Below are 8,427 nucleotides of genomic sequence, written 5' to 3'. Positions count from 1 at the left end.
TATGTGTATGTGCGTCAGGCGGGGCCCGGTCACGCACCGCCGAGGGAGAAGTGTGGTATGTGGTATGTGGTTATGTGGTTAGTGTTGCGGTCCTAGGACGGGGGCCCCGGGGCCGTACCGGCACCGCCCGACGGGAGGAGCGCAGCGAGGTGGTCTGCCTACCGGCCGATCCTAGGCGACGGCCGCCGACCAAGTGAGGGCGGCGGCGGTGGACGGCGGGAGGAACCACCGGGAGGGGGGGCGGGAGGAGGGGGAGAGGGAGGGGCCGGAGCGGCCGCCGGGTTCCGGCGATGGCGATCCGGCTGCTTTCGGTTTCGCTTCGCTCCCCTCAGAAACGAGGGGAAGGCCGGGCCGGGGCCTGAGCGTGGATCCTCCGTACGGTAGGAGCCCGCCTCGGGGCTGGGAGCACGCAGAGCGGAGGTCTGAGCCGTTCCGCTCCCGCAGCCGCGGTGTAGGCCTCGGGTGGGTCACCGTCCCTCTGCGCGGCCCCGGGGCTCGTCCCGCTCGGGCGGCGTGTCCTTACCCGCCCCCCCAGGAGCGTGGCCTCCCGGGAACGGGCGAGAGGTGGCCCTCCCTCGGAGGGGTGAGCGGGACGGGACGGGACAGGCGACTAAAACAGTGCGATGGGTGGCTGAGCGCTGCGTTCCCCGAGGTTTTATAAACGGCGGTCTCCCTTGGCAAAAAGGAAGCGGAGTCGTCCACCCGCAGCCTTGATGTAGGACGTAATCCTTCTTTTGGAGCCCGTTTTCCCTCCCCCACCTTGCTGCCTGTGTAAGCAGGGTGCAGGAAGCTCTGGCCTTGGTCACCTGTTGCAGCTGTAGTCCCGGAACACGGACAAGTCAGAAGTAGGGCTCTAATTGAGGGTTGAAATATGTTCCGGCCGCATATGGTGGCTGTTAGTCCACGAGGAACTCGCTCTTCCTGTTCAGCTTTGCTCCAGAAATGCTGACGTGTTGGTCTCGTGCCTTTGGTGTCTGTCTGGATGAATAGGTGGGTGTCCTGTTTGGCCTTCTGTGGCTGGCAGAGAGGTGGGAGGGCAGCCCAGGGTTTGCTGGGGTCTCCCCACATCCAGCTGTGTGCCCACTGGATGGTGTTTGCCTTGCTGGATGATCCGCAGGGTTGTGACCCGCTGGGAGGTGCAGGCTGTTGGGTACAGCCACCAATTCTGGTGGTTCCATAGGAGATCTCCTGCATATAGCTCTCAGCCCCATTAGCATAGATGTGTTTCTGTGTCGCTCTGTCAGTGCTTTGGGACAGGTCACAGTACTTTATTTTAGCTGCAGGTCCTTTTCACAGCCAGAAGGTTAAGATGAAGTTCAGAGCCAAAGTACATGGTGGCTGTAGCTCACCACAGGAGCGTGTTCCTCACTAACTGCAGAGCTCAGCCTAGCGAGCAGCAGTGAATGCTCACTGCCACTCAGTTCTGGGGCCTTTGCAATTTACTGAAGAAGCTACTGTATATCTCTGCTTTGCAGCATCTGTATTCTAACTGTTTGAATATAAACTTCTGATGTAAGGTGAAAAAGCTTTCTCCTTTTAACCCTTAAAAACAAGACATCTATGCTTGAGGTATTGTTTTTAGTGGCATTGATTGTTTAAATGTCTAAGTGACTTCACTTCAAATAGGACCATTATATTGCATTTCTTTGGGTAAGCAGAACTCTTCAGGCTTATTCTGCATTATTTCCTACCAAATTTGAGCGAAGGACACTTTGCAGCTTAACATTTGACCTGTGCAACAGCATTTACTGAAATTTTTGATATGTTACTGTACAGTGTAAGAATCTTCTCATTGACTGCAACTGTGTAACTGTGATTTCTGTGCACTGCCACAGAGGAAGTTCTGGGTGACTGTCAGAATTAAACCGATACTTTCATTGTTGGGAATTATGTATGTGAAAATATATTTTCCCCCTCTACTCAGCTCTTGTGAGGTCCTATCTGGAATACTGGTTGGATAGTACAGGACAAGAGGGAATGGTTTTAAACTGAGACGGGAGATTTAGGTTAGATATTTGGAGGAAGTTTTTCACACATTGTGGTCTAGTGGTTTGCAACCCTACACATAGCAGGGGCGTTGAAATTAGATTATCATTGTGGTCCTTTTCAACGCAGGCAATTCCATGATTCTATGAAAATCTTTTTACCCCTTACATTATCTAATTTAAATGATGAAACAAGATAGTGTATGCTGCTTGGACCTTTCCTTTTTTCAAAGAGGAAGTGAGTTGCTATATAAAGACTTTATGTGCTTTATATAGGCATTTATTTAATAAAGATCAGACCAGTGGAACATCTCAGGCTCTATTACTCTGTGAGAAGTACATTCAAACAAGAGGCCGTAGACTAGTCCTTTATGTAAGATACACTTAAATAATTTTGAAGATACTGGCCTGTTTTGAGTAGTAAGAGTCATAGGTGGTTCTCATATTAGGTACAAACACTAAGTTAATGGTATATATAATTTACTTTTGGTTCCGGTTCGGGGCCAGTATCTAAAAAATATAAATATTAATAAGGATATAATTTTAAATTTTAATTTTTTAATTTTAAATTACTGATGTAATGACACAGTCTTGTCTTGGGCTTTTTTTTGCTCAAACTGAGCTATATTTTAGCGACTTACAGCAATGTGTTCCAGGCTGTCAGGAGTCTGTGATGTGATGAAGAGCAACTGTGTAGAAAAGACTTGGGTGTCCTGCAGGACTTGATATTGAATGTGAGGCTCAGTGCACTGTTGCAGGAGAAGATGGGCAGCCACACTGAGGGGTGCATTAAGAATGTGGTTGGAGGACGGCAGGTTGAAGCATCGGATCTTCCCCTCTGTTGAGCACTTATGAGACTGGCAAGATGGTGAGGGGCTGGAACACACAGTATTAAAGGAGAAACTGGGTGAGTTTGATCAGCCTTAGGAAGAGAAGGTGAAGGAAGGGGAGATGTTACTGCTGGCAGTGGGAAGGCATGAGGCATACTCTGCTTGGAGGTATGCAGCAGTAATATGAGAGACACAAGAAGTTCCATCTGAACATGAGAAAAAAAATTTGCTATAAGGAAGACAGAGCGCCGGAACAGGCTGCCCAGTGAGTTGTGGAGTCTCCTTCTCTGCAGATATTCAGAACTCACCTGGACACTTTCCTGTGCAAGCTGCTGTAGGAAGCCTGCTGTCACATGGGATTGGACTAGATGATCTCCAAAGACCCCTTCCAACCTCCATGATTCCCTGAAAGGCAGTGGACACAAGCTGGTCTACTTACGGTGAAGGTTTTTTGTCTTCATTGATGTGTTGTTAATCTGAAGAATGATCAAAGGCAGGAGTAGAGGGCTGGCAAGGGTACAGAGTGTCTGTCTGACGGGGCAGGGCCTCTGCAACCACATCTAGCTTGTGCTAGATGGCTTCTGAAATTCCTTTCCAGTCTATGCTGTGTTGTTACTCTGAGATTACTGAAGAAATGGGTGTTCTAGCTTTGGAAATTAATTATGAGTGTTATCCTTAGGAAAATGCAAACACGATAAAGTATACAAGAAAGCTGAGATTTCTTTGCCATTACATCTGGAACTGACATACCAGAAAACCATGTAATTTTTAACTGTATTTGAATTATATTAACTTCAAATAAAGAGGTACTACTTTTTTCGCTTTTTTTTTTCTTATCAATAATTTATAACTCAGAATTTTTGCTACAAACAGTGCAATATTGTGTGAGGGGAAAAAAGCAGAAGACCTGAAGGGAATGTAAGGAGTTTGTCTATTTCTTAGTTTCTCATCCCTGGTTTGCAGTGTGTGGTAGGCAGCAGTGCCTTAAAGCATCTTACAGACCCTGTTGTTACTGAGTTTACAGCCTGGGAATTAGGAAGGCGGAGAAAGTGATTACCCAGAGCCCTGCATGCTTCTAAATACTTGGATTTAAAACCAAGGACTGTATCAGGTTACCTGCTCAAGATACATGGCTGTTAGCTACGTTAACTCTCCTTCACAGTGGTCCAATTGGTAGGTTATCTGAACTGTTGGTTTTGACTCTCGTCGATCTCTAAATACCAGTAAGGGGTAGGTACCAAATTAGGATGAATTTAACTTGTATCAGAACAGCTGAGACCAGAATGAGTTCTGTTTTTCCACTAGCTGACATTGTGCAATGAGCTCAAAGAATTTGTGTCATCGCTTCTTCAACATGATTCTATGTAGAAGAAGAGCATGACTTGGATACAGAATTTCTTTAAGGAACCAAGTTTTAATTAATTCTAGCTCATAAACTAGTGGATTAGCTTATAAGCTGTCAGGAAATTAAATGTGTATTCAAAGTGGAAGTAGTGCGGTTTGGTGTATAATGCTTTTTATCTTTTGTTCATGGCAAGAAGAATCCAGGCTAAGCTCAAGCTGGAGTTCAGCCATGAGATACGAGTGGCTCTTTCAAAGGGGTCAGGGACCAGGCCTACTGGTTTTAGAATGATGGGAACAGTGAATCAACACGCAAGGATTTAAAGTTCTTTTCTCTTCCTGAAAGAAGTGAGGCTGCGCGCTGCATGTTTATTTGAAGATTTGGACAAAGAACTATTAATATTGAATGCGTGGAGTTAGAAAGGGATTTGTAAGGCTCTTTGGGGCATATCTCCGTGCAGTTTGAAGTGGGGATGATTTAGTAATGCTTGCAAAATCAACCAATGAAATAATTTTCTTCTGCCGTTCTGAAGAAAGAAAAGGTGTTTCAGTGGTAATTCTACAGTGAAGTCTTACAGGTTGACTTCCCCTAACTTGTTCAACTTCTCATCTTCCTTATTGGGTGGAATACATGAATGGGGAGAGTCTTCTTTTACCATTCTTTATTTTTTTTTTCAGAAAATCTAAAAATTGTTTTATTTGGAGTTGTTTTGGAAAATGTGATGCATCTGGGACTCTATGTAGAAACCCAGCTTTTCTTTGCCTGAAGTTCTATTGCCTTTTGCCCTGGCCTGGTGGAAGACACTTACCACTTGGCTTCTTCAAAGGTTAAGGGGATTTGTAGGTGTCATCCCTGCAGTGTAGATACGAGGGCAGGGACTGCCCATTGTTTGTGGTTAGACATGAGAAAAATAATGTATGTTTTTAATAACACTCGTATGCTTGGATGCCTGAAAAATATATATTTTTTTAACTTGTTATATTCTGTAGACAGGAAGATTATGCTAGGTCAATTATTTTAAATTAGTTTGGTTACTGGAAGAGTAAAATCAGAGAAAGCCTTCTGCTGAAGGTGCTGTTGCAGTACAAGCAATTTAAAACAACTAAGTCAGTACATCTTTTTTGACACAGACATGGCAAAACTTTCTACCATTAATTCAATCTCTTGTTTTTGTTAAAGAAAGAATGTAAAGAAAGAAAATCTCATTTGCATAACCTCTGTTTATACAGTACTAAAATTACAAGTAGTAGTAGTTCACAATAGTTTTTCCTGCCCTTTATGTGCATTCAGCATAATGGCATTCCTTTACGCTACTCACGCGCACACACATAAATGCTATTATGTACAGTTACATGCATGTTATTGCATACATATCTTATTTTAGAGAAGGGAGACTTGAAAATCAAGTTTTATGCATATGCAGAAAACAGAATTCAAGCTTCTTGTGTGCTGATTCTGCAAATATTTCAGTAATCTGTTCATACTCTCTGCTGGGTGATGCCTTGGTGACTTCAGGAAAGGACAAATGTAACTTGGAGTAGAAGTCTTCAGTCAGAAGCTCTTACTTTTTCTAGAAAGTGAACTTCCAGAATTACTGTCTTCAGGATATGTGTTACAATTTTAAAGGTGTTTCAGGATGTAAATTGGCAGTGCTTGAGCTCAAGGAAAGCATCTAATCTCAAATGTTATTTCAACAAGGGCTTCCACCTATCTTTATGCATCTTTATTTGCATCTACCTTAATTATTTAGCTGTTTCTTGTTATAGTTAAATTTTATTTATGAAAGGAGATCCCTAAGCCCTGTAAATAAATGGGAATAATGCATTCAAATGCAAATTAAAATGCTAATAGGGTATCAATTTTTAGGTAGGTAATACTGTACTCAAACACAGTTTTGTTGGAAAAGCTGAATTACCTTATTTTGCTTTCTTTTAAAAATCTAAATGACTATATTCTTGTGAGCCTGCAACTTTCTTTCCTCTCTCTTTCTTTTAGGGAGTTTTACCTTGGTAAAGGTATACTGGACGAGTAGCAAGTATTGCCTTCCTTGCAAGGTGCTTTTAGGATGTCTGAAGATGACGAAAAAGTTAGGCTCCGTCGAATTGAACCTGCCATTCAGAAGTTCATTAAAGTGGCAATTCCAACAGATTTGGAAAGATTAAGAAAACACCAAATAAATATTGAGAAGGTTAGTGTTCACTTTTTGTTAATGTAGTTCTTTTTACAGCAGTCGCGCTGAAAGGTGATGTGTGGATTTTATCATGTTTAAATGCTTCTGGTTGATATTAGTTCATATGTGATAATGAGACTGAATATGCTTCCAAAAAAATCACTGTTGAGTTAAATTCTTGTATATGCTTCAAATACTAATAAAATAAACATGCCCAGGGCAGTTGTGGCATGAAATGCCTAATGTCCATATTATTAAACCCCCATATTCTGTAAAACACAGTGGCTGTATCCACACTGCTGTGTTAACTCTTTAACCATCATCAGAAATTCTTTAAATAAGAGCAATTTGATGCAGCCAGAACAGTGCCAGGGACAGTTGTAGCAATTAGCTGTGTTAATGATCAGATTCGAACATCCCCTCTCTTCTGCTTACTGGTTAAAAAAAAATATGTAGCCTGTGGAAACTAACAAATTGGTTTGTCAAGAAAGGTGGTAAAGGATTCACTAAAACAAGTATTAATGTTAATAAACATCTAAAGGGAGGCAAATGAACGAGGCCAGGCTCTTCTCAGTGGTGTATAATGATAGGACAAGGAGTAATGGCCTAAAACTCAAATGTGTGAAGTTCTGTACTAGCATGCAGAAGAACTTCTTTACAGTGAGGGTGACGGAGCACTGGAGAGGGTGCCAGAGAGGTTGTGGAGTCTCCTGTGGAGATATTCAAAACTCGCCTGGACTCCTAGCTGTGCGACCTGTTGTAGGGTACCTGCTTTAGCTGGCGGTTGGACTCGATGATCTCTTGAGGTTCCTTTCAACCCCTTCAATTCTGTGACACCAAATAAATAACTAAATAAGGAAGAGAGTGAGTGACTTGGAAGCAGTGCTTGTTACTTTACTGTAACTTTACCAAATAGGCAATCATTTGGATGAGATTTTTTGTGCAAGATTTCTGCCTGAGTAGCTAGAGGATGGGGAAGAGGAAAAACAAATCTTAGTATAGTTCTGAGAACGTAGTCCGGAAATAATGTGTTTAAGTGATAGTCATCTGTTATAAGAAATGCTTAGTTTAAGTGATTGTAAGTGAACAGTAGGTTATTAGTAGTCATTTCTTGGAAATATAGTGACGTGGTTGGAACAGTCACTTGTGGTTTGTTTGTGGGGTGGTCTTTGGAAAGACTGCACGTTTTGCTGTGCCTCCAAGTGTGCTCTGTTTTGGTCAAGAGAGATGATTCTGGAAAATAAAAAGGGTTGTTTGCAGATGCTCAGTAGATGCTGGTTAAACTCCACTAACCAAAGGCTACTGAGGGATTTACCCAATGCTGGGGCATGCTCAAAAGGAAACTTCCTAGCTCATTCCTAGATGAAGAATTGTGAAGAAATACCTTGGGATGGAAGTTAACAGTGCAGAAGTGACTGACCATGAGAAGACAGAAAAAACTGAGGCAGAGGAGGAAGATCTGGTACTGCAGGGACTAGTGATGGCAGATAGTAGTTGGGCTATTTCCTTGTAAGAGTGTTGTAAGGATGCAATTAGGATATGAACTGCAATATTCACAAATTGAAAAGTTTAGTAGTACGATATTTGCTTGAAGCAGTGGCTTCTTAATGAGATGAACTGTATTTTTCCAGCCTGTTGTTTACTCTTTGTTGTTCATTGTTTGTCTAATAAATTTTATTACCTAGATGCCAGTGGATTCAGCATTTTCTTGCCTTGGAACCAGCACTTTGCAGCAGCCCCATTTTATTCTAGTGGCCAGAGGCTGATCTCCAGATTCTCCCACCAAGAACAATTGCTTGAGTTCCTTTGTGCTGCAGCCGGTCTACAGAGCAGTAGTGATTCAGAGTCAGTATTAGCTTGCTTTTGGGTGAGAATACTGGGGAAGCAAGGAGCCTCAACTGTTAAATCCCTCAGGAGAAGCTTCTAGGATCATTGTGTGCATATTCTGGTGTGCATGGCCATAGAGCTAGTTAATGGTAAAGAATGATATGGAATAGGGTAGGATTCAGAAGGTTCTTAGAGGAGAGCTTTGTAGTATTTTTTCCATGCAGGCTGTTTTATTCAAATAGAGACAGGCTTGGTAGCTAAGTTGTTGCCTTC

At 42.7% G+C, this 8,427-nt stretch overlaps 1 long non-coding RNA gene across 1 annotated transcript; it reads left to right on the top strand.

Moving 5' to 3' along the window:
* The first annotated feature begins 249 nt into the window (after positions 1–249).
* On the top strand, positions 250–6,335 carry LOC116216452. The gene is made up of 2 exons (XR_004159208.1): positions 250–380; positions 6,153–6,335. It is a non-coding gene; the product is annotated as an uncharacterized LOC116216452 (long non-coding RNA).
* Positions 6,336–8,427: the final 2,092 nt, after the last annotated feature.

Source organism: Meleagris gallopavo, chromosome 3 (genome assembly GCF_000146605.3).
Source record: "Meleagris gallopavo isolate NT-WF06-2002-E0010 breed Aviagen turkey brand Nicholas breeding stock chromosome 3, Turkey_5.1, whole genome shotgun sequence".
NCBI lineage: Eukaryota > Metazoa > Chordata > Aves > Galliformes > Phasianidae > Meleagris > Meleagris gallopavo.
The sequence above is the reverse complement of the archived record's forward strand: the minus strand, read 5'-3'. Positions and strand labels throughout refer to the sequence as shown.